Source organism: Phalangium opilio, unplaced genomic scaffold (genome assembly GCF_054372755.1).
Source record: "Phalangium opilio isolate 3A_F unplaced genomic scaffold, DU_Popi_V2 ptg000019l_1, whole genome shotgun sequence".
Taxonomy (NCBI): domain Eukaryota; kingdom Metazoa; phylum Arthropoda; class Arachnida; order Opiliones; family Phalangiidae; genus Phalangium; species Phalangium opilio.
In genome coordinates, this window is record NW_028324152.1 from 3640338 (window position 1) to 3664181 (window position 23844).

The following is a 23844-nucleotide window of genomic DNA, read 5'->3' on the forward strand; positions in this document are numbered from 1 at the left end:
ATAAAAATAATAGTTGATTTAGATATTGATATATGAAAACAATAGTGTAAAAGTTCCCATGAGATAATTTAGATAATTTACTGAAATATTCAGCATTCATATCGCTTCAAAGCAAGGGCTCCGTGGCTTAGTGGTTAAAGCGACTGTCTAGTAAACAGGAGATCATGAGTTCGATTCTCGTCGGAGCCTTGCTGTTATGTTACTTGACCTAGATTTCGTAGCTATTAAATTTTGAAAAATTAAAACAATAGGGTAAAAATTCCGATGAGTTAATTTAGTTAAATTACTGGTATATTCAGCATTCATATCGCTTCAAAGCAAGGGCTCCGTGGCTTAGTGGTTAAAGCGCCTGTCTTGTAAACAGGAGATCATGAGTTCGATTCTCGTCGGAGCCTCGCTGTTATATTACTTGAACTAGATTTCGAAGCTATTAAATTTTGAAAAATTAAAAATAATAGTTGATTTAGATATTCATATATGAAAACAATAGTGTAAAAGTTCTCATGAGATAATTTAGTTAATTTACTGAAATATTCAGCATTCATATCGCTTCAAAGCAAGGGCTCCGTGGCTTAGTGGTTAAAGCGCCTGTCTAGTAAACAGGAGATCATGAGTTCGATTCTCGTCGGAGCCTTGCTGTTATGTTACTTGACCTAGATTTCGTAGCTATTAAATTTTGAAAAATTAAAACAATAGGGTAAAAATTCCGATGAGTTAATTTAGTTAAATTACTGGAATATTCAGCATTCATGTCGCTTCAAAGCAAGGGCTCCTTGGCTTAGTGGTTAAAGCGCCTGTCTAGTAAACAGGAGATCATGAGTTCGATTCTTGTCGGAGCCTGGCTGTTATGTTACTTGACCTAGATTTCGTAGCTATTAAATTTTGAAAAATTAAAACAATAGGGTAAAAATTCCGATGAGTTAATTTAGTTAAATTACTGCAATATTCAGCATTCATGTCGCTTCAAAGCAAGGGCTCCTTGGCTTAGTGGTTAAAGCGCCTGTCTAGTAAACAGGAGATCATGAGTTCGATTCTTGTCGGAGCCTGGCTGTTATGTTACTTGACCTAGATTTCGTAGCTATTAAATTTTGAAAAATTAAAACAATAGGGTAAAAATTCCGATGAGTTAATTTAGTTAAATTACTGCAATATTCAGCATTCATGTCGCTTCAAAGCAAGGGCTCCATGGCTTAGTGGTTAAAGCGCCAGTCTTGTAAACAGGAGATCATGTGTTCGATTCTCGTCGGAGCCTTGCTGTTATATTACTTGAACTAGATTTCGAAGCTATTAAATTTTGAAAAATTAAAAATAATAGTTGATTTAGATATTCATATATGAAAACAATAGTGTAAAAGTTCCCATGAGATAATTTAGTTAATTTACTGAAATATTCAGCATTCATATCGCTTCAAAGCAAGGGCTCCGTGGCTTAGTGGTTAAAGCGCCTGTCTGGTAAACAGGAGATCATGAGTTCGATTCTCGTCGGAGCCTTGCTGTTATGTTACTTGACCTAGATTTCGTAGCTATTAAATTTTGAAAAATTAAAACAATAGGGTAAAAATTCCGATGAGTTAATTTAGTTAAATTACTGCAATATTGAGCATTCATGTCGCTTAAAAGCAAGGGCTCCGTGGCTTAGTGGTTAAAGCGCCTGTCTAGTAAACAGGAGATCATGAGTTCGATTCTCGTCGGAGCCTAGCTGTTATGTTACTTGAACTAGATTTCGTAGCTATATAATTTTGAAAAATAAAAATAATAGTTGATTTAGATATTGATATATGAAAACAATAGTGTAAAAGTTCCCATGAGATAATTTAGATAATTTACTGAAATATTCAGCATTCATATCGCTTCAAAGCAAGGGCTCCGTGGCTTAGTGGTTAAAGCGACTGTCTAGTAAACAGGAGATCATGAGTTCGATTCTCGTCGGAGCCTTGCTGTTATGTTACTTGACCTAGATTTCGTAGCTATTAAATTTTGAAAAATTAAAACAATAGGGTAAAAATTCCGATGAGTTAATTTAGTTAAATTACTGGTATATTCAGCATTCATATCGCTTCAAAGCAAGGGCTCCGTGGCTTGGTGGTTAAAGCGCCTGTCTTGTAAACAGGAGATCATGGGTTCGATTCTCGTCGGAGCCTCGCTGTTATATTACTTGAACTAGATTTCGAAGCTATTAAATTTTGAAAAATTAAAAATAATAGTTGATTTAGATATTCATATATGAAAACAATAGTGTAAAAGTTCCCATGAGATAATTTAGTTAATTTACTGAAATATTCAGCATTCATATCGCTTCAAAGCAAGGGCTCCGTGGCTTAGTGGTTAAAGCGCCTGTCTAGTAAACAGGAGATCATGAGTTCGATTCTCGTCGGAGCCTTGCTGTTATGTTACTTGACCTAGATATCGTAGCTATTAAATTTTGAAAAATTAAAACAATAGGGTAAAAATTCCGATGAGTTAATTTAGTTAAATTACTGGAATATTCAGCATTCATGTCGCTTCAAAGCAAGGGCTCCTTGGCTTAGTGGTTAAAGCGCCTGTCTAGTAAACAGGAGATCATGAGTTCGATTCTTGTCGGAGCCTGGCTGTTATGTTACTTGACCTAGATTTCGTAGCTATTAAATTTTGAAAAATTAAAACAATATGGTAAAAATTCCGATGAGTTAATTTAGTTAAATTACTGCAATATTCAGCATTCATGTCGCTTCAAAGCAAGGGCTCCATGGCTTAGTGGTTAAAGCGCCAGTCTTGTAAACAGGAGATCATGTGTTCGATTCTCGTCGGAGCCTTGCTGTTATATTACTTGAACTAGATTTCGAAGCTATTAAATTTTGAACAATTAAAAATAATAGTTGATTTAGATATGCATATATGCAAACAATAGTGTAAAAGTTCCCATGAGATAATTTAGTTAATTTACTGAAATATTCAGCATTCATATCGCTTCAAAGCAAGGTCTCCGTGGCTTAGTGGTTAAAGCGCCTGTCTAGTAAACAGGAGATCATGAGTTCGATTCTCGTCGGAGCCTCGCTGTTATGTTACTTGAACTAGATTTCGTAGCTATATAATTTTGAAAAATTAAAATAATAGGGCAAAAGTTCCCAAGAGATAATTTAGTTAATTTACTGAAATATACTGCATTTATATCGCTTCAAAGCAAGGGCTCCGTGGCTTAGTGGTTAAAGCGCCTGTCTTGTAAACAGGAGATCATGAGTTCGATTCTCGTCGGAGCCTTGCTGTTATGTTACTTGACCTAGATTTCGTAGCTATATAATTTTGAAAAATTAAAAATAATAGTTGATTTAGATATTCATATATGAAAACAATAGTGTAAAAGTTCCCATGAGATAATTTAGTTAAATTACTGGAATATTCAGCATTTATATCGCTTCAAAGCAAGGGCTCCGTGGCTTAGTGGTTAAAGCGCCTGTCTTGTAAACAGGAGATCATGAGTTCGATTCTCGTCGGAGCCTCGCTGTTATATTACTTGAACTAGATTTCGAAGCTATTAAATATTGAAAAATTAAAAATAATAGTTGATTTAGATATGCATATAAGCAAACAATAGTGTAAAAATTCCGATGTGATAATTTAGTTAATTTACTGAAATATTCAGCATTCATATCGCTTCAAAGCAAGGGCTCCTTGGCTTAGTGGTTAAAGCGCCTGTCTAGTAAACAGGAGATCATGAGTTCGATTCTTGTCGGAGCCTGGCTGTTATGTTACTTGACCTAGATTTCGTAGCTATTAAATTTTGAAAAATTAAAACAATATGGTAAAAATTCCGATGAGTTAATTTAGTTAAATTACTGCAATATTCAGCATTCATGTCGCTTCAAAGCAAGGGCTCCATGGCTTAGTGGTTAAAGCGCCAGTCTTGTAAACAGGAGATCATGTGTTCGATTCTCGTCGGAGCCTTGCTGTTATATTACTTGAACTAGATTTCGAAGCTATTAAATTTTGAACAATTAAAAATAATAGTTGATTTAGATATGCATATATGCAAACAATAGTGTAAAAGTTCCCATGAGATAATTTAGTTAATTTACTGAAATATTCAGCATTCATATCGCTTCAAAGCAAGGTCTCCGTGGCTTAGTGGTTAAAGCGCCTGTCTAGTAAACAGGAGATCATGAGTTCGATTCTCGTCGGAGCCTCGCTGTTATGTTACTTGAACTAGATTTCGTAGCTATATAATTTTGAAAAATTAAAATAATAGGGCAAAAGTTCCCAAGAGATAATTTAGTTAATTTACTGAAATATACTGCATTTATATCGCTTCAAAGCAAGGGCTCCGTGGCTTAGTGGTTAAAGCGCCTGTCTTGTAAACAGGAGATCATGAGTTCGATTCTCGTCGGAGCCTTGCTGTTATGTTACTTGACCTAGATTTCGTAGCTATATAATTTTGAAAAATTAAAAATAATAGTTGATTTAGATATTCATATATGAAAACAATAGTGTAAAAGTTCCCATGAGATAATTTAGTTAAATTACTGGAATATTCAGCATTTATATCGCTTCAAAGCAAGGGCTCCGTGGCTTAGTGGTTAAAGCGCCTGTCTTGTAAACAGGAGATCATGAGTTCGATTCTCGTCGGAGCCTCGCTGTTATATTACTTGAACTAGATTTCGAAGCTATTAAATATTGAAAAATTAAAAATAATAGTTGATTTAGATATGCATATAAGCAAACAATAGTGTAAAAATTCCGATGTGATAATTTAGTTAATTTACTGAAATATTCAGCATTCATATCGCTTCAAAGCAAGGGCTCCGTGGCTTAGTGGTTAATGCGCCTGTCTAGTAAACAGGAGATCATGAGTTCGATTCTTGTCGGAGCCTGGCTGTTATGTTACTTGACCTTGATTTCGTAGCTATTAAATTTTGAAAAACTAAAACAATAGGGTAAAAATTCCGATGAGTTAATTTAGTTAAATTACTGCCATATTCAGCATTCATGTCGCTTCAAAGCAAGGGCTCCATGGCTTAGTGGTTAAAGCGCCTGTCTAGTAAACAGGAGATCATGAGTTCGATTCTCGTCGGAGCCTCGCTGTTATGTTACTTGAACTAGATTTCGTAGCTATATAATTTTGAAAAATTAAAAATAATAGTTGATTTAGATATTCATATATGAAAACAATAGTGTAAAAGTTCCCATGAGATAATTTAGATAATTTACTGAAATATTCAGCATTCATATCGCTTCAAAGCAAGGGCTCCGTGGCTTGGTGGTTAAAGCGCCTGTCTAGAAAACAGGAGATCATGAGTTCGATTCTCGTCGGAGCCTTGCTGTTATGTTACTTGACCTAGATTTCGTAGCTATTAAATTTTGAAAAATTAAAACAATAGGGTAAAAATTCCGATGAGTTAGTTTAGTTAAATTACTGCTATATTCAGCATTCATATCGCTTCAAAGCAAGGGCTCCGTGGCTTAGTGGTTAAAGCGCCTGTCTTGTAAACAGGAGATCATGAGTTCGATTCTCGTCGGAGCCTCGCTGTTATATTACTTGAACTAGATTTCGAAGCTATTAAATTTTGAAAAATTAAAAATAATAGTTGATTTAGATATTCATATATGAAAACAATAGTGTAAAAGTTCCCATGAGATAATTTAGTTAATTTACTGAAATATTCAGCATTCATATGGCTTCAAAGCAAGGGCTCCGTGGCTTAGTGGTTAAAGCGCCTGTCTAGTAAACAGGAGATCATGAGTTCGATTCTCGTCGGAGCCTCGCTGTTATGTTACTTGAACTAGATTTCGTAGCTATATAATTTTGAAAAATTAAAAATAATAGTTGATTTAGATATTCATATATGAAAACAATAGTGTAAAAGTTCCCATGAGATAATTTAGATAATTTACTGAAATATTCAGCATTCCTATCGCTTCAAAGCAAGGGCTCCGTGGCTTAGTGGTTAGGGCGCCTGTCTAGTAAACAGGAGATCATGAGTTCGATTCTCGTCGGAGCCTTGCTGTTATGTTACTTGACCTAGATTTCGTAGCTATTAAATTTTGAAAAATTAAAACAATAGGGTAAAAATTCCGATGAGTTAATTTAGTTAAATTACTGGAATATTCAGCATTCATGTCGCTTCAAAGCAAGGGCTCCTTGGCTTAGTGGTTAAAGCGCCTGTCTAGTAAACAGGAGGTCATGAGTTCGATTCTCGTCGTCGCCTCGCTGTTATGTTACTTGAACTAGATTTCGTAGCTATATAATTTTGAAAAATTAAAATAATAGGGCAAAAGTTCCCAAGAGATAATTTAGTTAATTTACTGAAATATCCTGCATTCATATCGCTTCAAAGCAAGGGCTCCGTGGCTTAGTGGTTAAAGCGCCTGTCTAGTAAACAGGAGATCATGAGTTCGATTCTCGTCGGAGCCTTGCTGTTATGTTACTTGAACTAGATTTCGTAGCTATATAATTTTGAAAAATTAAAATAATATTGCAAAAGTTCCCAAGAGATAATTTAGTAAATTTACTGAAATATTCAGCATTCATATCGCTTCAAAGCAAGGGCTCCGTGGCTTAGTGGTTAATGCGCCTGTCTAGTAAACAGGAGATCATGAGTTCGATTCTTGTCGGAGCCTGGCTGTTATGTTACTTGACCTAGATTTCGTAGCTATTAAATTTTGAAAAATTTAAACAATAGGGTAAAAATTCCGATGAGTTAATTTAGTTAAATTACTGCAATATTCAGCATTCATGTCGCTTCAAAGCAAGGGCTCCGTGGCTTAGTGGTTAAAGCGCCTGTCTAGTAAACAGGAGATCATGAGTTCGATTCTCGTCGGAGCCTCGCTGTTATGTTACTTGAACTAGATTTCGTAGCTATATAATTTTTGAAAAATTAAAAATAATAGTTGATTTAGATATTCATATATGAAAACAATAGTGTAAAAGTTCCCATGAGATAATTTAGATAATTTACTGAAATATTCAGCATTCATATCGCTTCAAAACAAGGGCTCCGTGGCTTAGTGGTTAAAGCGCCTGTCTAGTAAACAGGAGATCATGAGTTCGATTCTCGTCGGAGCCTTGCTGTTATGTTACTTGACCTAGATTTCGTAGCTATTAAATTTTGAAAAATTAAAACAATAGGGTAAAAATTCCGATGAGTTAATTTAGTTAAATTACTGCTATATTCAGCATTCATATCGCTTCAAAGCAAGGGCTCCGTGGATTAGTGGTTAAAGCGCCTGTCTTAAACAGGAGATCATGAGTTCGATTCTCGTCGGAGCCTCGATGTTATATTACTTGAACTAGATTTCGAAGCTATTAAATTTTGAAAAATTAAAAATAATAGTTGATTTAGATATTCATATATGAAAACAATAGTGTAAAAGTTCCCATGAGATAATTTAGATAATTTACTGAAATATTCAGCATTCATATCGCTTCAAAGCAAGGGCTCCGTGGCTTAGTGGTTAAAGCGCCTGTCTAGTAAACAGGAGATCATGAGTTCGATTCTCGTCGGAGCCTTGCTGTTATGTTACTTGAACTAGATTTCGTAGCTATATAATTTTGAAAAATTAAAACAATAGGGCAAAAGTTCCCAAGAGATAATTTAGTAAATTTACTGAAATATTCAGCATTCATATCGCTTCAAAGCAAGGGCTCCGTGGCTTAGTGGTTAATGCGCCTGTCTAGTAAACAGGAGATCATGAGTTCGATTCTCGTCGGAGCCTTGCTGTTATGTTACTTGACCTAGATTTCGTAGCTATTAAATTTTGAAAAATTAAAACAATAGGGTAAAAATTCCGATGAGTTAATTTAGTTAAATTACTGCTATATTCAGCATTCATATCGCTTCAAAGTAAGGGCTCCGTGGCTTAGTGGTTAAAGCGCCTGTCTTGTAAACAGGAGATCATGAGTTCGATTCTCGTCGGAGCCTCACTGTTATATTACTTGAACTAGATTTCGAAGCTATTAAATTTTGAAAAATTAAAAATAATAGTTGATTTAGATATTCATATATGAAAACAATACTGTAAAAGTTCCCATGAGATAATTTAGTTAATTTACTGAAATATTCAGCATTCATATCGCTTCAAAGCAAGGGCTCCGTGGCTTAGTGGTTAATGCGCATGTCTAGTAAACAGGAGATCATGAGTTCGATTCTCGTCGGAGCTTTGCTGTTATGTTACTTGACCTAGATTTCGTAGCTATTAAATTTTGAAAAATTAAAACAATAGGGTAAAAATTCCGAGGAGTTAATTTAGTTAAATTACTGGAATATTCAGCATTCATGTCGCTTCAAAGCAAGGGCTCCTTGGCTTAGTGGTTAAAGCGCCTGTCTAGTAAACAGGAGATCATGAGTTCGATTCTCGTCGGAGCCTCGCTGTTATGTTACTTGAACTAGATTTCGTAGCTATATAATTTTGAAAAATTAAAATAATAGGGCAAAAGTTCCCAAGAGATAATTTAGTTAATTTACTGAAATATCCTGCATTCATATCGCTTCAAAGCAAGGGCTCCGTGGCTTAGTGGTTAAAGCGCCAGTCTTGTAAACAGGAGATCATGTGTTCGATTCTCGTCGGAGCCTCGCTGTTATATTACTTGAACTAGATTTCGAAGCTATTAAATTTTGAAAAATAAAAAATAATAGTTGATTTAGATATACATATATGCAAACAATAGTGTTAAAGTTCCCATGAGATAATTTAGTTAATTTACTGAAATATGCAGCATTCATATCGCTTCAAAGCAAGGGCTCCGTGGCTTAGTGGTTAAAGCGCCTGTCTAGTAAACAGGAGATCATGAGTTCGATTCTCGTCGGAGCCTTGCTGTTATGTTACTTGACCTAGATTTCTTAGCTATTAAATTTAGAAAAATTAAAACAATAGGGTAAAAATTCCGATGAGTTAATATAGTTAAATTACTGGAATATTCAGCATTCATATCGCTTCAAAGCAAGGGCTCCGTGGCTTAGTGGTTAAAGCGCCTGTCTAGTAAACAGGAGATCATGAGTTCGATTCTCGTCGGAGCCTTGCTGTTATGTTACTTGACCTAGATTTCTTAGCTATTAAATTTTAAAAAATTAAAACAATAGGGTAAAAATTCCGAGGAGTTAATTTAGTTAAATTACTGGAATATTCAGCATTCATGTCGCTTCAAAGCAAGGGCTCCTTGGCTTAGTGGTTAAAGCGCCTGTCTAGTAAACAGGAGATCATGAGTTCGATTCTCGTCGGAGCCTCGCTGTTATGTTACTTGAACTAGATTTCGTAGCTATATAATTTTGAAAAATTAAAATAATAGGGCAAAAGTTCCCAAGAGATAATTTAGTTAATTTACTGAAATATCCTGCATTCATATCGCTTCAAAGCAAGGGCTCCGTGGCTTAGTGGTTAAAGCGCCAGTCTTGTAAACAGGAGATCATGTGTTCGATTCTCGTCGGAGCCTTGCTGTTATATTACTTGAACTAGATTTCGAAGTTATTAAATTTTGAAAAATTAAAAAATAATAGTTGATTTAGATATGCATATAAGCAAACAATAGTGTAAAAGTTCCGATGTGATAATTTAGTTAGTTTACTGAAATATTCAGCATTCATATCGCTTCAAAGCAAGGGCTCCGTGGCTTAGTGGTTAATGCGCCTGTCTAGTAAACAGGAGATCATGAGTTCGATTCTTGTCGGAGCCTGGCTGTTATGTTACTTGACCTATATTTCGTAGCTATTAAATTTTGAAAAATTAAAACAATAGGGTAAAAATTCCGATGAGTTAATTTAGTTAAATTACTGCAATATTCAGCATTCATGTCGCTTCAAAGCAAGGGCTCCGTGGCTTAGTGGTTAAAGCATCTGTCTAGTAAACAGGAGATCATGAGTTCGATTCTCGTCGGAGCCTCGCTGTTATGTTACTTGAACTAGATTTCGTAGCTATATAATTGTGAAAAAATAAAATAATAGGGCAAAAGTTCCCATGAGATAATTTAGTTAATTTACTGAAATATTCTGCATTCATATAGCTTCAAAGCAAGGGCTCCGTGGCTTAGTGGTTAAAGCGCCTGTCTAGTAAACAGGAGATCATGAGTTTAATTCTCGTCGGAGCCTTGCTGTTATGTTACTTGACCTAGATTTCGTAGCTATTAAATTTTGAAAAATTAAAACAATAGGGTAAAAATTCCGAGGAGTTAATGTAGTTAAATTACTGGAATATTCAGCATTCATGTCGCTTCAAAGCAAGGGCTCCGTGGCTTAGTGGTTAAAGCGCCTGTCTTGTAAACAGGAGATCATGAGTTCGATTCTCGTCGGAGCCTCGCTGTCATATTACTTGAACTAGATTTCGAAGCTATTAAATTTTGAAAAATTAAAAAATAATAGTTGATTTAGATATGCATATAAGCAAACAATAGTGTAAAAGTTCCGATGTGATAATTTAGTTAATTTACTGAAACATTCAGCATTCATATCGCTTCAAAGCAAGGGCTCCGTGGCTTAGTGGTTAATGCGCCTGTCTAGTAAACAGGAGATCATGAGTTCGATTCTCGTCGGAGCCTGGCTGTTATGTTACTTGACCTAGATTTCGTAGCTACTAAATTTTGAAAAATTAAAACAATAGGGTAAAAATTCCGATGAGTTAATTTAGTTAAATTACTGGAATATTCAGCATTCATGTCGCTTCAAAGCAAGGGCTCCGTGGCCTAGTGGTTAAAGCGCCTGTCTAGTAAACAGGAGATCATGAGTTCGATTCTCGTCGGAGCCTCGCTGTTATGTTACTTGAACTAGATTTCGTAGCTATATAATTTTGAAAAATTAAAAATAATAGTTGATTTAGATATTGATATATGAAAACAATAGTGTAAAAGTTCCCATGAGATAATTTAGATAATTTACTGAAATATTCAGCATTCATATCGCTTCAAAGCAAGGGCTCCGTGGGTTAGTGGTTAAAGCGCCTGTCTAGTAAACAGGAGATCGTGAGTTCGATTCTCGTCGGAGCCTTGCTGTTATGTTACTTGACCTAGATTTCGTAGCTATTAAATTTTGAAAAATTAAAACAATAGGGTAAAAATTCCGATGTGATAATTTAGTTAATTTACTGAAATATTCAGCATTCATATCGCTTCAAAGCAAGGGCTCCGTGGCTTAGTGGTTAAAGCGCCTGTCTAGTAAAAAGGAGATCATGAGTTCGATTCTCGTCGGAGCCTCGCTGTTATGTTACTTGACCTAGATTTCGTAGCTATATAATTTCGAAAAATTAAATTAATAGGGCAAAAGTTCCCATGAGATAATTTAGTTAATTTACTGAAATATTCTGCATTCATATCGCTTCAAACCAAGGGCTCCGTGGCTTAGTGGTTAAAGCGCCTGTTTTGTAAACAGGAGATCATGTGTTCGATTCTCGTCGGAGCCTTGCTGTTATATTACTTGAACTAGATTTCGAAGCTATTAAATTTTGAAAAATTAAAAATAATAGTTGATTTAGATATGCATATATGCAAACAATAGTGTAAAAGTTCCGATGTGATAATTTAGTTAATTTACTGAAATATTCAGCATTCATATCGCTTCAAAGCAAGGGCTCCGTGGCTTAGTGGTTAATGCGCCTGTCTAGTAAACAGGAGATCATGAGTTCGATTCTTGTCGGAGCCTGGCTGTTATGTTACTTGACCTAGATTTCGTAGCTATTAAATTTTGAAAAATTAAAACAAAAGGGTAAAAATTCCGATGAGTTAATTTAGTTAAATTACTGCAATATTCAGCATTCATGTCGCTTCAAAGCAAGGGCTCCTTGGCTTAGTGGTTAAAGCGCCTGTCTAGTAAACAGGAGATCATGAGTTCGATTCTCGTCGGAGCCTCGCTGTTATGTTACTTGAACTAGATTTCGTAGCTATATAATTTTGAAAAATTAAAAATAATAGTTGATTTAGATATTGATATATGAAAACAATAGTGTAAAAGTTCCCATGAGATAATTTAGATAATTTACTGAAATATTCAGCATTCATATCGCTTCAAAGCAAGGGCTCCGTGGCTTAGTGGTTAAAGCGCCTGTCTAGTAAACAGGAGATCATGAGTTCGATTCTCGTCGGAGCCTTGCTGTTATGTTACTTGACCTAGATTTCGTAGCTATTAAATTTTGAAAAATTAAAACAATAGGGTAAAAATTCCGATGAGTTAATTTAGTTAAATTACTGGTATATTCTGCATTCATATCGCTTCAAACCAAGGGCTCTGTGGCTTAGTGGTTAAAGCGCCTGTCTAGTAAAAAGGAGATCATGAGTTCGATTCTCGTCGGAGCCTCGCTGTTATGTTACTTGACCTAGATTTCGTAGCTATATAATTTCGAAAAATTAAATTAATAGGGCAAAAGTTCCCATGAGATAATTTAGTTAATTTACTGAAATATTCTGCATTCATATCGCTTCAAACCAAGGGCTCCGTGGCTTAGTGGTTAAAGCGCCTGTTTTGTAAACAGGAGATCATGTGTTCGATTCTCGTCGGAGCCTTGCTGTTATATTACTTGAACTAGATTTCGTAGCTATATAATTTTGAAAAATTAAAATAATAGGGAAAAAGTTCCCAAAAGATAATTTAGTTAATTTACTGAAATATCCTGCATTCATATCGCTTCAAAGCAAGGGCTCCGTGGCTTAGTGGTTAAAGCGCCAGTCTTGTAAACAGGAGATCATGTGTTCGATTCTCGTTGGAGCCTTGCTGTTATATTACTTGAACTAGATTTCGAAGTTATTAAATTTTGAAAAATTAAAAAATAATAGTTGATTTAGATATGCATATAAGCAAACAATAGTGTAAACGTTCCGATGTGATAATTTAGTTAATTTACTGAAATATTCAGCATTCATATCGCTTCAAAGCAAGGGCTCCGTGGCTTAGTGGTTAAAGCGCCTGTCTTGTAAACAGGAGATCATGAGTTCGATTCTCGTCCGAGCCTCGCTGTTATGTTACTTGAACTAGATTTCGTAGCTATATAATTTCGAAAAATTAAATTAATAGGGCAAAAGTTCCCATGAGATAAATTAGTTAATTTACTGAAATATTCTGCATTCATATCGCTTCAAACCAAGGGCTCCGTGGCTTAGTGGTTAAAGCGCCTGTCTTGTAAACAGGAGATCATGTGTTCGATTCTCGTCGGAGCCTTGCTGTTATATTACTTGAACTAGATTTCGAAGCTATTAAATTTTGAAAAATTAAAAATAATAGTTGATTTAGATATGCATATATGCAAACAATAGTGTAAAAGTTCCGATGTGATAATTTAGTTAATTTACTGAAATATTCAGCATTCATATCGCTTCAAAGCAAGGGCTCCGTGGCTTAGTGGTTAAAGCGCCTGTCTAGTAAACAGGAGATCATGAGTTCGATTCTCGTCGGAGCCTTGCTGTTATGTTACTTGACCTAGATTTCGTAGCTATTAAATTTTGAAAAATTAAAACAATAGGGTAATTACCTCTCCGAGTCAAGACGACTACTTACAAACTTATTTACCCAGATATGGAAATGTTTCTTAAGTTAAAATTTATGAAATATTAAAGCAGTATGCAAAGCATAGCAAATATACTGTAAATCAGACGACATTTTACACCCAATAATGATATACTTGTACACATTAAAATCATCCGATGGGGGTAAAACGGGAAATGAAGAGATAAAACTTTGGAGAGATATATACCTTTACCTGTTTGTAAAGGCCCAATTTTCTACTCCTCAACTGTATGCTCTCTATGTTCAAAGCCATATTCACAACAGGGTTGCCATGTTCTCGCGTGATCAACTGGTTTCACGCCAATTAAATAGCTATAGTCCCATAGAGCTATTTGTATTAATTCCTCCATAGTTTTTTCGCCAAGCTGAGAACTACGCGTTTTACGTCACGTTATCCAAAAAGCCGACTATTTTCTTTGAAGACCGCGCTAGCTCAGCGCTAAACACCGTGACGTCAAAATTCAAAAACAAAATCCCGTTATGCTAACAGCGCTGGGCTCTGCTGAACGCGGCCCAGATTTCCACCATGATTATAAAATCTAAGCCTAATTATTTAAAAGTGTATTTAACTTTCGGCTCACTCTGAACCGTTAATGTCTCTGCATTACAGAAACGAAAACCAAACCCAAGCGTTTACTTTTTGGTTCACTAAGCCTATTGACAAATAAAAGTTCATTTGACTAATATAGTAGCGTTGTGCTTGTATTCACTTAAGAAAGGATTATGCTATAAACAGATGTAGTATAGCTTAAGTAATATATAATCATCCATTTTAAATAATAATATTAAAAAAAATCTTTGGAATATCAAAATGAAATAGAGCTTTAAAGCTACAAAAGTACTAAATGCAGCATAATTACGAAAAATATTTCCACATATTCACTTTATATTAAGGATAAAGGGAATATTATGGTTCTGTAGGATTTCTTTACACATCAAAACAAAACGAACTTTTAACGCAGCGCACTACTGTAACAACGGACGGACACACACAGACAAAACATAGACTGCTTTTTAACTCTTTCCGTATTAATTTTGAATTGAGAAACAAGATTATCTTAAATATTAAAATAAATATAATTAATATTTAATATTTTCTTCGTTAGTTATTCGCCTTATTGAACGTTACATCGTTTTAAAAAAGAACAATTAAACATTCTTGAGATACTTGACTAATATTGGCGTTTGAAATGAAGCATACGCCGGTTGCTTCGCCTTAATCAAATAGGTAGTATATAAGGGTGTCGAACTACAGCTAAAAGCAAGAACAACCGCAATTGCGAAAACCTATCGTGGACAACCCACCCTAGGGAGGCTAGACGTTTCTCGTAACCCTAGCTGATCGCCGCGAATGTCTTAAACCAAACGATGACGATGGAGTAGAAGCCAGGTGTACAGACTGGTGTCCAAGTGGAATGGACAAAAACAAAGACCAGAAGATGGTGGTGTAGAAGCCAGGTGAACAGACTGGTATCCATGTGGGATGGACAAAAACAAGGACCAGAAGATGGTGGTGTTAGAAGCCAGTGTGTACAGACTGGTGTCCATGTGGGATGGACAATGACCAGAAGATGGTGGTGTTAGAAGCCAGTAAGTACAGACTGGTGTCCATGTGGGATGGACAAAAACAAAGACCAGAAGATGGTGGTGTTAGAAGCCAGTGTGTTCAGACTGGTGTCCATGTGGGGTGGACAATGACCAGAAGATGGTGGTGTTAGAAGCCAGTAAGTACAGACTGGTGTCCGTGTGGGATGGACAAAGACCAGAAGATGGTGGTGTGAGAACTCATGTAGAGTAGCCAGTAAGTACAGACTGGTGTCCGTGTGGTATGGACAAAGACCAGAAGATGGTGGTGTGAGAACTCAAGTAGAGGAGCCATTTCCGTGACTGTGAAAGCAGTTCGGAAATGGCGAACACGTTTGCTCCGATTTGGAAACTGCGAACGCGGTCACGTGGGTGTAACAACAGACACACACACACACACACAGACACACCCACGATCGTTACAGAACCTCTCCGTGACATACGTCACTCGGAGAGGTAAAAAATTCCGATGAGTTAATTTAGTTAAATTACTGGTATATTCTGCATTCATATCGCTTCAAACCAAGGGCTCTGTGGCTTAGTGGTTAAAGCGCCTGTCTTGTAAACAGGAGATCATGTGTTCGATTCTCGTCGGAGCCTGGCTGTTATGTTACTTGACCTAGATTTCGTAGCTATTAAATTTTGAAAAATTAAAACAATAGGGTAAAAATTCCGATGAGTTAATTTAGTTAAATTACTGGTATATTCTGCATTCATATCGCTTCAAACCAAGGGCTCTGTGGCTTAGTGGTTAAAGCGCCTGTCTTGTAAACAGGAGATCATGTGTTCGATTCTCGTCGGAGCCTGGCTGTTATGTTACTTGACCTAGATTTCGTAGCTATTAAATTTTGAAAAATTAAAACAATAGGGTAAAAATTCCGAGGAGTTAATTTAGTTAAATTACTGGAATATTCAGCATTCATGTCGCTTCAAAGCAAGGGCTCCTTGGCTTAGTGGTTAAAGCGCCTGTCTAGTAAACAGGAGATCATGAGTTCGATTCTCGTCGGAGCCTCGCTGTTATGTTACTTGAACTAGATTTCGTAGCTATATAATTTTGAAAAATTAAAATAATAGGGCAAAAGTTCCCAAGAGATAATTTAGTTAATTTACTGAAATATCCTGCATTCATATCGCTTCAAAGCAAGGGCTCCGTGGCTTAGTGGTTAAAGCGCCAGTCTTGTAAACAGGAGATCATGTGTTCGATTCTCGTCGGAGCCTTGCTGTTATATTACTTGAACTAGATTTCGAAGCTATTAAATTTTGAAAAATAAAAAATAATAGTTGATTTAGATATACATATATGCAAACAATAGTGTTAAAGTTCCCATGAGATAATTTAGTTAATTTACTGAAATATGCAGCATTCATATCGCTTCAAAGCAAGGGCTCCGTGGCTTAGTGGTTAAAGCGCCTGTCTAGTAAACAGGAGATCATGAGTTCGATTCTCGTCGGAGGCTTGCTGTTATGTTACTTGACCTAGATTTCTTAGCTATTAAATTTAGAAAAATTAAAACAATAGGGTAAAAATTCCGATGAGTTAATATAGTTAAATTACTGGAATATTCAGCATTCATATCGCTTCAAAGCAAGGGCTCCGTGGCTTAGTGGTTAAAGCGCCTGTCTAGTAAACAGGAGATCATGAGTTCGATTCTCGTCGGAGCCTGGCTGTTATGTTACTTGACCTAGATTTCGTAGCTATTAAATTTTGAAAAATTAAAACAATAATGTAAAAATTCCGAGGAGTTAATTTAGTTAAATTACTGGAATATTCAGCATTCATGTCGCTTCAAAGCAAGGGCTCCTTGGCTTAGTGGTTAAAGCGCCTGTCTAGTAAACAGGAGATCATGAGTTCTATTCTCGTCGGAGCCTCGCTGTTATGTTACTTGAATTAGATTTCGTAGCTATATAATTTTGAAAAATTAAAAATAATAGTTGATTTAGATATGCATATATGCAAACAATAGTGTTAAAGTTCCCATGAGATAATTTAGTTAATTTACTGAAATATGCAGCATTCATATCGCTTCAAAGCAAGGGCTCCGTGGCTTAGTGGTTAAAGCGCCTATCTAGTAAACAGGAGATCATGAGTTGGATTCTCGTCGGAGCCTTGCTGTTATGTTACTTGACCTAGATTTCGTAGCTATTAAATTTTGAAAAATTAAAACAATAGGGTAAAAATTCCGATGAGTTAATTTAGTTAAATTACTGGAATATTCAGCATTCATGTCGCTTCAAAGCAAGGGCTCCGTGTTTTAGTGGTTAAAGCGCCTGTCTAGTAAACAGGAGATCATGAGTTCTATTCTCGTCGGAGCCTCGCTGTTATGTTACTTGAATTAGATTTCGTAGCTATATAATTTTGAAAAATTAAAATAATAGGGCAAAAGTTCCCATGAGATAATTTAGTTAATTTACTGAAATATTCTGCATTCATATCGCTTCAAAGCAAGGGCTCCGTGGCTTAGTGGTTAAAGCGCCAGTCTTGTAAACAGGAGATCATGTGTTCGATTCTCGTCGGAGCCTTGCTGTTATATTACTTGAACTAGATTTCGAAGCTATTAAATTTTGAAAAATAAAAAATAATAGTTGATTTAGATATGCATATATGCAAACAATAGTGTTAAAGTTCCCATGAGATAATTTAGTTAATTTACTGAAATATGCAGCATTCATATCGCTTCAAAGCAAGGGCTTCTTGGCTTAGTGGTTAAAGGATTTGAGGTCATATTGGCGAAAACCACGTTGGCGAATATTTAAATTCGCCAACTTTTACATAAGAAAAATAACGAAAACCATTTTGGCGAATAACAAAATTTATTAAAAACCATTTTGGCGATGTTTTTTTAAATATTTGAAATTTATTAAAAAACATATTAGCCATGTTTTTTAAATAGTTGAAATTATTGTCCAAATTATTTCTGATCTGGAACAATGTGCGTTAAACGGGAAATCCTGTCAGGGTACGCTAACTGCACTGAATCCACAGCTGTTTTCTCGAAATCCATTATTATGAATTCAGGGCTGACTGTGAGGTTTTGCAACTCCTCGAATAGATATTGATACGTGCTCTTGTTCTTATTTGGAAGTAACGCATAGATAAATGGAAATGTCTGAGCTCTAGTTCGTCCTTCTTGGTCTACGTCCGAAATTAACCCATGTACAGTGTAGAGCTGTCCAGTTTTTGAATAAATCTTTGGGCAAGACTTAAATGTGCCATCGAGTATCCACGTTTTACATTCATTAAGCTCCTGCATAAACAAATAATGCATAATGAATATTAGCTAACGTTAATTAAATACGTTAATATTTTCATCGATAAATAGAACGATTTTTATCTGAATTTAATAAAATACCTTAATATTTTCCTCGGTAGAAACAATTAGCACTCTCCTGTGATCCTGTGAATCATGAGTAACGAATATATCACCTCGGTTGGTAAATTGACAGCATTCAGGTAAATGCAAGTCCACTAGTAACTTCGGATCAGGGAAATAGTAGGCAGATCTTCGAGAACGATTAATACGGCGTTTCATGACGTCATCTTGGGGTAAATACTTTTCAACTTCCAATGACATTTCTGCAACGGCAGTGTTCATAATGGATGACACTGAGGCTACCGGATCACGAGTAGCCATTTCCCTTGCCTTAGCGACAGCGACTTCTGCCAAGTTTTTAGAGTTGTTTGGTTCGTGTGATGCATGTTGACCTTCAACCCAAGCGTGCCCTCGTCCATTTGACTAGATTCCTTGGCGTGAAATAATAGACGCATTTCAGATTTTGCGCATATCACAGTAATAATATTCCGTATCTCCGATTGTTTTCCGTTTAGAATATGTATATCCATGATGAGCTAGTTTGTACGTTCTTTTCCCTTTGGACCAACTTAAATATTTAGTGTAGTTCTGACAACTATCCATAACGAAAGTGACGAAGTAATTTTCATTGTGCCTTATATATAATCAATGTAAAAAATGTCTTCATAAAATTCGCCAACGTAGATTACCCTAAAAAACTAATTCGCCAATATGGATTTTTCGTTCAAACAAATTCGCCAAAGAGGAAATAAAAAAATTCGCCAACGTGGTTTTCGCCAATATGACCGGGTACCGGTTAAAGCGCCTGTCTAGTAAACAGGAGATCATGAGATCGATTCTCGTCGGAGCCTTGCTGTTATGTTACTTGACCTAGATTTCTTAGCTATTAAATTTAGAAAAATTAAAACAATAGGGTAAAAATTCCGATGAGTTAATATAGTTAAATTACTGGAATATTCAGCATTCATATCGCTTCAAAGCAAGGGCTCCGTGGCTTAGTGGTTAAAGCGCTATCTTGTAAACAGGAGATAATGAGTTCGATTGTCGTCGGAGCCTCGCTGTTATATTACTTGTACTAGATTTCGAAGCTATTAAATATTGAAAAATTAAAAATAATAGTTGATTTAGATATGCATATAAGCAAACAATAGTGTGAAAGTTCCGATGTGATAATTTAGTTAATTTACTGAAAAATTCAGCATTCATATCGCTTCAAAGCAAGGGCTCCGTGGCTTAGTGGTTAATGCGCCTGTCTAGTAAACAGGAGATCATGAGTTCGATTCTCGTCGGAGCCTGGCTGTTATGTTACTTGACTTAGATTTCGTAGCTATTAAATTTTGAAAAATTAAAACAATAGGGTAAAAATTCCCAAGAGATAATTTAGTTAATTTACTGAAATATACTGCATTCATATCGCTTCAAAGCAAGGGCTCCGTGGCTTAGTGGTTAAAGCGCCAGTCTTGTAAACAGGAGATCATGTGTTCGATTCTCGTCGGAGCCTTGCTGTTATATTACTTGAACTAGGTTTCGAAGCTATTAAATTTTGAAAAATTAAAACAATAGAGTAAAAATTCCGAGGAGTTAATTAAGTTAAATTACTGGAATATTCAGCATTCATGTCGCTTCAAAGCAAGGGCTCCGTGGCTTAGTGGTTAAAGTGCCTGTCTTGTAAACAGGACATCATGAGTTCGATTCTCGTCGGAGCCTTGCTGTTATATTACTTGAACTAGGTTTCGAAGCTATTAAATTTTGAAAAATTAAAAATAATAGTTTATTTAAATATGCATATATGCAAACAATAGTGTTAAAGTTCCCATGAGATAATTTAGTTAATTTACTGAAATATGCAGCATTCATATCGCTTCAAAGCAAGGGCTCCGTGGCTTAGTGGTTAAAGCGCCTGTCTAGTAAACAGGAGATCATGAGTTCGATTCTCGTCGGAGCCTTGCTGTTATGTTACTTGACCTAGATTTCGTGGCTATTAAATTTTGAAAAATTAAAACAATAGGGTAAAAATTCCGATGAGTTAATATAGTTAAATTACTGGAATATTCAGCATTCATATCGCTTCAAAGCAAGGGCTCCGTGGCTTAGTGGTTAAAGCGCCTGTCTTGTAAACAGGAGATCATGAGTTCGATTCTCGTCGGAGCCTCGCTGTTATATTACTTGAACTAGATTTCGTAGCTATATAATTTTGAAAAATTAAAATAATATGGCAAAAGTTCCCAAGAGATAATTTAGTTAAATTACTGGAATATTCAGCATTCATATCGCTTCAAAGCAAGGGCTCCGTGGCTTAGTGGTTAAAGCGCTATCTTGTAAACAGGAGATAATGAGTTCGATTCTCGTCGGAGCCTCGCTGTTATATTACTTGTACTAGATTTCGAAGCTATTAAATATTGAAAAATTAAAAATAATAGTTGATTTAGATATGCATATAAGCAAACAATAGTGTAAAAGTTCCGATGTGATAATTTAGTTAATTTACTGAAAAATTCAGCATTCATATCGCTTCAAAGCAAGGGCTCCGTGGCTTAGTGGTTAATGCGCCTGTCTAGTAAACAGGAGATCATGAGTTCGATTCTCGTCGGAGCCTGGCTGTTATGTTACTTGACTTAGATTTCGTAGCTATTAAAATTTGAAAAATTAAAACAATAGGGTAAAAATTCCGAGGAGTTAATTTAGATAATTACTGGAATATTCAGCATTCATGTCGCTTCAAAGCAAGGGCTCCTTGGCTTAGTGGTTAAAGCGCCTGTCTAGTAAACAGGAGATCATGAGTTCGATTCTCGTCGGAGCCTCACTGTTATGTTACTTGAACTAGATTTCGTAGCTATATAATTTTGAAAAATTAAAATAATAGGGCAAAAGTTCCCAAGAGATAATTTAGTTAATTTACTGAAATATACTGCATTCATATCGCTTCAAAGCAAGGGCTCCGTGGCTTAGTGGTTAAAGCGCCAGTCTTGTAAACAGGAGATCATGTGTTCGATTCTCGTCGGAGCCTTGCTGTTATATTACTTGAACTAGGTTTCGAAGCTATTAAATTTTGAAAAATTAAAACAATAGAGTAAAAATTCCGAGGAGTTAATTAAGTTAAATTACTGGAATATTCAGCATTCATGTCGCTTCAAAGCAAGGGCTCCGTGGCTTAGTGGTTAAAGTGCCTGTCTTGTAAACAGGACATCATGAGTTCGATTCTCGTCGGAGCCTTGCTGTTATATTACTTGAACTAGGTTTCGAAGCTATTAAATTTTGAAAAATTAAAAATAATAGTTTATTTAGATATGCATATATGCAAACAATAGTGTTAAAGTTCCCATGAGATAATTTAGTTAATTTACTGAAATATGCAGCATTCATATCGCTTCAAAGCAAGGGCTCCGTGGCTTAGTGGTTAAAGCGCCTGTCTAGTAAACAGGAGATCATGAGTTCGATTCTCGTCGGAGCCTTGCTGTTATGTTACTTGACCTAGATTTCGTAGCTATTAAATTTTGAAAAATTAAAACAATAGGGTAAAAATTCCGAGGAGTTAATTAAGTTAAATTACTGGACTATTCAGCATTCATGTCGCTTCAAGGCAAGGGCTCCTTGGCTTAGTGGTTAAAGCGCCTGTCTAGTAAACAGGAGATCATGAGTTCGATTCTCGTCGGAGCCTCGCTGTTATGTTACTTGAACTAGAGTTCGTAGCTATATAATTTTGAAAAATTAAAATAATAGGGCAAAAGTTCCCAAGAGATAATTTAGTTAATTTACTGAAATATCCTGCATTCATATCGCTTCAAAGCAAGGGCTCCGTGGCTTAGTGGTTAAAGCGCCTGTCTAGTAAACAGGAGATCATGAGTTCGATTCTCGTCGGAGCCTTGCTGTTATGTTACTTGACCTAGATTTCGTAGCTATTAAATTTTGAAAAATTAAAACAATAGGGTAAAAATTCCGATGAGTTAATATAGTTAAATTACTGGAATATTCAGCATTCATATCGCTTCAAAGCAAGGGCTCCGTGGCTTAGTGGTTAAAGCGCCTGTCTTGTAAACAGGACATCATGAGTTCGATTCTCGTCGGAGCCTTGCTGTTATATTACTTGAACTAGGTTTCGAAGCTATTAAATTTTGAAAAATTAAAAATAATAGTTGATTTAGATATGCATATATGCAAACAATAGTGTTAAAGTTCCCATGAGATAATTTAGTTAATTTACTGAAATATGCAGCATTCATATCGCTTCAAAGCAAGGGCTCCGTGGCTTAGTGGTTAAAGCGCCTGTCTAGTAAACAGGAGATCATGAGTTCGATTCTCGTCGGAGCCTTGCTGTTATGTTACTTGACCTAGATTTCGTAGCTATTAAATTTTGAAAAATTAAAACAATAGGGTAAAAATTCCGAGGAGTTAATTAAGTTAAATTACTGGACTATTCAGCATTCATGTCGCTTCAAGGCAAGGGCTCCTTGGCTTAGTGGTTAAAGCGCCTGTCTAGTAAACAGAAGATCATGAGTTCGATTCTCGTCGGAGCCTCGCTGTTATGTTACTTGAACTAGAGTTCGTAGCTATATAATTTTGAAAAATTAAAATAATAGGGCAAAAGTTCCCAAGAGATAATTTAGTTAATTTACTGAAATATCCTGCATTCATATCGCTTCAAAGCAAGGGCTCCGTGGCTTAGTGGTTAAAGCGCCTGTCTAGTAAACAGGAGATCATGAGTTCGATTCTCGTCGGAGCCTTGCTGTTATGTTACTTGACCTAGATTTCGTAGCTATTAAATTTTGAAAAATTAAAACAATAGGGTAAAAATTCCGATGAGTTAATATAGTTAAATTACTGGAATATTCAGCATTCATATCGCTTCAAAGCAAGGGCTCCGTGGCTTAGTGGTTAAAGCGCCTGTCTTGTAAACAGGAGATCATGAGTTCGATTCTCGTCGGAGCCTCGCTGTTATATTACTTGAACTAGATTTCGAAGCTATTAAATATTGAAAAATTTAAAATAATAGTTGATTTAGATATGCATATAAGCAAACAATAGTGTAAAAGTTCCGATGTGATAATTTAGTTAATTTACTGAAATATTCAGCATTCATATCGCTTCAAAGCAAGGGTTCCGTGGCTTAGTGGTTAATGCGCCTGTCTAGTAAACAGGAGATCATGAGTTCGATTCTCGTCGGAGCCTGGCTGTTATGTTACTTGACCTAGATTTCGTAGCTATTAAATTTTGAAAAATTAAAACAATAGGGTAAAAATTCCGATGAGTTAATTTAGTTAAATTACTGGAATATTCAGCATTCATGTCGCTTCAAAGCAAGGGCTCCTTGGCTTAGTGGTTAAAGCGCCTGTCTAGTAAACAGGAGATCATGAGTTCGATTCTCGTCGGAGCCTCGCTGTTATGTTACTTGAACTAGATTTCGTAGCTATATAATTTTGAAAAATTAAAATAATAGGGCAAAAGTTCCCAAGAGATAATTTAGTTAATTTACTGAAATATCCTGCATTCATATCGCTTCAAAG

At 35.9% G+C, this 23844-nt stretch overlaps 56 non-coding genes across 56 annotated transcripts; all 56 read left to right on the top strand.

The window, feature by feature from the left end:
- Nucleotides 1-116: 116 nt before the first annotated feature.
- TRNAT-AGU (transfer RNA threonine (anticodon AGU)) lies at nt 117-189 on the top strand. The gene has a single exon. It is a non-coding gene; the product is annotated as a tRNA-Thr (tRNA).
- A 133-nt stretch (nt 190-322) lies between these two features.
- TRNAT-UGU (transfer RNA threonine (anticodon UGU)) lies at nt 323-395 on the top strand. The gene has a single exon. It is a non-coding gene; the product is annotated as a tRNA-Thr (tRNA).
- Nucleotides 396-561: 166 nt separating this feature from the next.
- On the top strand, nt 562-634 carry TRNAT-AGU (transfer RNA threonine (anticodon AGU)). Its single transcript has one exon. It is a non-coding gene; the product is annotated as a tRNA-Thr (tRNA).
- Nucleotides 635-1418: 784 nt separating this feature from the next.
- On the top strand, nt 1419-1491 carry TRNAT-GGU (transfer RNA threonine (anticodon GGU)). The gene has a single exon. It is a non-coding gene; the product is annotated as a tRNA-Thr (tRNA).
- A 133-nt stretch (nt 1492-1624) lies between these two features.
- On the top strand, nt 1625-1697 carry TRNAT-AGU (transfer RNA threonine (anticodon AGU)). Its single transcript has one exon. It is a non-coding gene; the product is annotated as a tRNA-Thr (tRNA).
- Nucleotides 1698-1862: 165 nt separating this feature from the next.
- On the top strand, nt 1863-1935 carry TRNAT-AGU (transfer RNA threonine (anticodon AGU)). Its single transcript has one exon. It is a non-coding gene; the product is annotated as a tRNA-Thr (tRNA).
- A 133-nt stretch (nt 1936-2068) lies between these two features.
- Nucleotides 2069-2141, top strand: TRNAT-UGU (transfer RNA threonine (anticodon UGU)). Its single transcript has one exon. It is a non-coding gene; the product is annotated as a tRNA-Thr (tRNA).
- A 166-nt stretch (nt 2142-2307) lies between these two features.
- TRNAT-AGU (transfer RNA threonine (anticodon AGU)) lies at nt 2308-2380 on the top strand. The gene has a single exon. It is a non-coding gene; the product is annotated as a tRNA-Thr (tRNA).
- A 577-nt stretch (nt 2381-2957) lies between these two features.
- On the top strand, nt 2958-3031 carry TRNAT-AGU (transfer RNA threonine (anticodon AGU)). Its single transcript has one exon. It is a non-coding gene; the product is annotated as a tRNA-Thr (tRNA).
- Nucleotides 3032-3164: 133 nt separating this feature from the next.
- On the top strand, nt 3165-3237 carry TRNAT-UGU (transfer RNA threonine (anticodon UGU)). The gene has a single exon. It is a non-coding gene; the product is annotated as a tRNA-Thr (tRNA).
- A 166-nt stretch (nt 3238-3403) lies between these two features.
- TRNAT-UGU (transfer RNA threonine (anticodon UGU)) lies at nt 3404-3476 on the top strand. Its single transcript has one exon. It is a non-coding gene; the product is annotated as a tRNA-Thr (tRNA).
- A 610-nt stretch (nt 3477-4086) lies between these two features.
- TRNAT-AGU (transfer RNA threonine (anticodon AGU)) lies at nt 4087-4160 on the top strand. The gene has a single exon. It is a non-coding gene; the product is annotated as a tRNA-Thr (tRNA).
- A 133-nt stretch (nt 4161-4293) lies between these two features.
- TRNAT-UGU (transfer RNA threonine (anticodon UGU)) lies at nt 4294-4366 on the top strand. The gene has a single exon. It is a non-coding gene; the product is annotated as a tRNA-Thr (tRNA).
- A 166-nt stretch (nt 4367-4532) lies between these two features.
- Nucleotides 4533-4605, top strand: TRNAT-UGU (transfer RNA threonine (anticodon UGU)). The gene has a single exon. It is a non-coding gene; the product is annotated as a tRNA-Thr (tRNA).
- Nucleotides 4606-4977: 372 nt separating this feature from the next.
- Nucleotides 4978-5050, top strand: TRNAT-AGU (transfer RNA threonine (anticodon AGU)). Its single transcript has one exon. It is a non-coding gene; the product is annotated as a tRNA-Thr (tRNA).
- A 166-nt stretch (nt 5051-5216) lies between these two features.
- Nucleotides 5217-5289, top strand: TRNAS-AGA (transfer RNA serine (anticodon AGA)). The gene has a single exon. It is a non-coding gene; the product is annotated as a tRNA-Ser (tRNA).
- A 133-nt stretch (nt 5290-5422) lies between these two features.
- Nucleotides 5423-5495, top strand: TRNAT-UGU (transfer RNA threonine (anticodon UGU)). Its single transcript has one exon. It is a non-coding gene; the product is annotated as a tRNA-Thr (tRNA).
- A 166-nt stretch (nt 5496-5661) lies between these two features.
- On the top strand, nt 5662-5734 carry TRNAT-AGU (transfer RNA threonine (anticodon AGU)). Its single transcript has one exon. It is a non-coding gene; the product is annotated as a tRNA-Thr (tRNA).
- Nucleotides 5735-5900: 166 nt separating this feature from the next.
- On the top strand, nt 5901-5973 carry TRNAT-AGU (transfer RNA threonine (anticodon AGU)). Its single transcript has one exon. It is a non-coding gene; the product is annotated as a tRNA-Thr (tRNA).
- A 339-nt stretch (nt 5974-6312) lies between these two features.
- Nucleotides 6313-6385, top strand: TRNAT-AGU (transfer RNA threonine (anticodon AGU)). Its single transcript has one exon. It is a non-coding gene; the product is annotated as a tRNA-Thr (tRNA).
- Nucleotides 6386-6724: 339 nt separating this feature from the next.
- On the top strand, nt 6725-6797 carry TRNAT-AGU (transfer RNA threonine (anticodon AGU)). The gene has a single exon. It is a non-coding gene; the product is annotated as a tRNA-Thr (tRNA).
- Nucleotides 6798-6964: 167 nt separating this feature from the next.
- TRNAT-AGU (transfer RNA threonine (anticodon AGU)) lies at nt 6965-7037 on the top strand. The gene has a single exon. It is a non-coding gene; the product is annotated as a tRNA-Thr (tRNA).
- A 370-nt stretch (nt 7038-7407) lies between these two features.
- TRNAT-AGU (transfer RNA threonine (anticodon AGU)) lies at nt 7408-7480 on the top strand. The gene has a single exon. It is a non-coding gene; the product is annotated as a tRNA-Thr (tRNA).
- A 339-nt stretch (nt 7481-7819) lies between these two features.
- Nucleotides 7820-7892, top strand: TRNAT-UGU (transfer RNA threonine (anticodon UGU)). The gene has a single exon. It is a non-coding gene; the product is annotated as a tRNA-Thr (tRNA).
- Nucleotides 7893-8470: 578 nt separating this feature from the next.
- TRNAT-UGU (transfer RNA threonine (anticodon UGU)) lies at nt 8471-8543 on the top strand. Its single transcript has one exon. It is a non-coding gene; the product is annotated as a tRNA-Thr (tRNA).
- Nucleotides 8544-8709: 166 nt separating this feature from the next.
- On the top strand, nt 8710-8782 carry TRNAT-AGU (transfer RNA threonine (anticodon AGU)). Its single transcript has one exon. It is a non-coding gene; the product is annotated as a tRNA-Thr (tRNA).
- Nucleotides 8783-8915: 133 nt separating this feature from the next.
- On the top strand, nt 8916-8988 carry TRNAT-AGU (transfer RNA threonine (anticodon AGU)). The gene has a single exon. It is a non-coding gene; the product is annotated as a tRNA-Thr (tRNA).
- Nucleotides 8989-9327: 339 nt separating this feature from the next.
- TRNAT-UGU (transfer RNA threonine (anticodon UGU)) lies at nt 9328-9400 on the top strand. Its single transcript has one exon. It is a non-coding gene; the product is annotated as a tRNA-Thr (tRNA).
- A 373-nt stretch (nt 9401-9773) lies between these two features.
- TRNAT-AGU (transfer RNA threonine (anticodon AGU)) lies at nt 9774-9846 on the top strand. The gene has a single exon. It is a non-coding gene; the product is annotated as a tRNA-Thr (tRNA).
- A 133-nt stretch (nt 9847-9979) lies between these two features.
- Nucleotides 9980-10052, top strand: TRNAT-AGU (transfer RNA threonine (anticodon AGU)). The gene has a single exon. It is a non-coding gene; the product is annotated as a tRNA-Thr (tRNA).
- Nucleotides 10053-10185: 133 nt separating this feature from the next.
- TRNAT-UGU (transfer RNA threonine (anticodon UGU)) lies at nt 10186-10258 on the top strand. The gene has a single exon. It is a non-coding gene; the product is annotated as a tRNA-Thr (tRNA).
- Nucleotides 10259-10631: 373 nt separating this feature from the next.
- On the top strand, nt 10632-10704 carry TRNAT-AGU (transfer RNA threonine (anticodon AGU)). Its single transcript has one exon. It is a non-coding gene; the product is annotated as a tRNA-Thr (tRNA).
- A 578-nt stretch (nt 10705-11282) lies between these two features.
- Nucleotides 11283-11355, top strand: TRNAT-UGU (transfer RNA threonine (anticodon UGU)). Its single transcript has one exon. It is a non-coding gene; the product is annotated as a tRNA-Thr (tRNA).
- A 611-nt stretch (nt 11356-11966) lies between these two features.
- TRNAT-AGU (transfer RNA threonine (anticodon AGU)) lies at nt 11967-12039 on the top strand. Its single transcript has one exon. It is a non-coding gene; the product is annotated as a tRNA-Thr (tRNA).
- Nucleotides 12040-12378: 339 nt separating this feature from the next.
- TRNAT-UGU (transfer RNA threonine (anticodon UGU)) lies at nt 12379-12451 on the top strand. Its single transcript has one exon. It is a non-coding gene; the product is annotated as a tRNA-Thr (tRNA).
- A 373-nt stretch (nt 12452-12824) lies between these two features.
- Nucleotides 12825-12897, top strand: TRNAT-UGU (transfer RNA threonine (anticodon UGU)). The gene has a single exon. It is a non-coding gene; the product is annotated as a tRNA-Thr (tRNA).
- A 133-nt stretch (nt 12898-13030) lies between these two features.
- On the top strand, nt 13031-13103 carry TRNAT-UGU (transfer RNA threonine (anticodon UGU)). The gene has a single exon. It is a non-coding gene; the product is annotated as a tRNA-Thr (tRNA).
- Nucleotides 13104-13269: 166 nt separating this feature from the next.
- On the top strand, nt 13270-13342 carry TRNAT-AGU (transfer RNA threonine (anticodon AGU)). Its single transcript has one exon. It is a non-coding gene; the product is annotated as a tRNA-Thr (tRNA).
- A 2217-nt stretch (nt 13343-15559) lies between these two features.
- TRNAT-UGU (transfer RNA threonine (anticodon UGU)) lies at nt 15560-15632 on the top strand. Its single transcript has one exon. It is a non-coding gene; the product is annotated as a tRNA-Thr (tRNA).
- Nucleotides 15633-15765: 133 nt separating this feature from the next.
- Nucleotides 15766-15838, top strand: TRNAT-UGU (transfer RNA threonine (anticodon UGU)). Its single transcript has one exon. It is a non-coding gene; the product is annotated as a tRNA-Thr (tRNA).
- A 339-nt stretch (nt 15839-16177) lies between these two features.
- Nucleotides 16178-16250, top strand: TRNAT-UGU (transfer RNA threonine (anticodon UGU)). Its single transcript has one exon. It is a non-coding gene; the product is annotated as a tRNA-Thr (tRNA).
- Nucleotides 16251-16416: 166 nt separating this feature from the next.
- On the top strand, nt 16417-16489 carry TRNAT-AGU (transfer RNA threonine (anticodon AGU)). Its single transcript has one exon. It is a non-coding gene; the product is annotated as a tRNA-Thr (tRNA).
- A 133-nt stretch (nt 16490-16622) lies between these two features.
- Nucleotides 16623-16695, top strand: TRNAT-AGU (transfer RNA threonine (anticodon AGU)). The gene has a single exon. It is a non-coding gene; the product is annotated as a tRNA-Thr (tRNA).
- A 784-nt stretch (nt 16696-17479) lies between these two features.
- TRNAT-UGU (transfer RNA threonine (anticodon UGU)) lies at nt 17480-17552 on the top strand. Its single transcript has one exon. It is a non-coding gene; the product is annotated as a tRNA-Thr (tRNA).
- A 2219-nt stretch (nt 17553-19771) lies between these two features.
- On the top strand, nt 19772-19844 carry TRNAT-UGU (transfer RNA threonine (anticodon UGU)). The gene has a single exon. It is a non-coding gene; the product is annotated as a tRNA-Thr (tRNA).
- Nucleotides 19845-19977: 133 nt separating this feature from the next.
- Nucleotides 19978-20050, top strand: TRNAT-UGU (transfer RNA threonine (anticodon UGU)). Its single transcript has one exon. It is a non-coding gene; the product is annotated as a tRNA-Thr (tRNA).
- Nucleotides 20051-20216: 166 nt separating this feature from the next.
- TRNAT-AGU (transfer RNA threonine (anticodon AGU)) lies at nt 20217-20289 on the top strand. The gene has a single exon. It is a non-coding gene; the product is annotated as a tRNA-Thr (tRNA).
- A 133-nt stretch (nt 20290-20422) lies between these two features.
- TRNAT-UGU (transfer RNA threonine (anticodon UGU)) lies at nt 20423-20495 on the top strand. Its single transcript has one exon. It is a non-coding gene; the product is annotated as a tRNA-Thr (tRNA).
- Nucleotides 20496-21277: 782 nt separating this feature from the next.
- On the top strand, nt 21278-21350 carry TRNAT-UGU (transfer RNA threonine (anticodon UGU)). The gene has a single exon. It is a non-coding gene; the product is annotated as a tRNA-Thr (tRNA).
- A 133-nt stretch (nt 21351-21483) lies between these two features.
- TRNAT-UGU (transfer RNA threonine (anticodon UGU)) lies at nt 21484-21556 on the top strand. Its single transcript has one exon. It is a non-coding gene; the product is annotated as a tRNA-Thr (tRNA).
- A 166-nt stretch (nt 21557-21722) lies between these two features.
- Nucleotides 21723-21795, top strand: TRNAT-AGU (transfer RNA threonine (anticodon AGU)). Its single transcript has one exon. It is a non-coding gene; the product is annotated as a tRNA-Thr (tRNA).
- Nucleotides 21796-22134: 339 nt separating this feature from the next.
- On the top strand, nt 22135-22207 carry TRNAT-AGU (transfer RNA threonine (anticodon AGU)). Its single transcript has one exon. It is a non-coding gene; the product is annotated as a tRNA-Thr (tRNA).
- Nucleotides 22208-22340: 133 nt separating this feature from the next.
- TRNAT-UGU (transfer RNA threonine (anticodon UGU)) lies at nt 22341-22413 on the top strand. Its single transcript has one exon. It is a non-coding gene; the product is annotated as a tRNA-Thr (tRNA).
- A 166-nt stretch (nt 22414-22579) lies between these two features.
- TRNAT-AGU (transfer RNA threonine (anticodon AGU)) lies at nt 22580-22652 on the top strand. The gene has a single exon. It is a non-coding gene; the product is annotated as a tRNA-Thr (tRNA).
- A 339-nt stretch (nt 22653-22991) lies between these two features.
- On the top strand, nt 22992-23064 carry TRNAT-AGU (transfer RNA threonine (anticodon AGU)). Its single transcript has one exon. It is a non-coding gene; the product is annotated as a tRNA-Thr (tRNA).
- A 133-nt stretch (nt 23065-23197) lies between these two features.
- Nucleotides 23198-23270, top strand: TRNAT-UGU (transfer RNA threonine (anticodon UGU)). Its single transcript has one exon. It is a non-coding gene; the product is annotated as a tRNA-Thr (tRNA).
- Nucleotides 23271-23844: the final 574 nt, after the last annotated feature.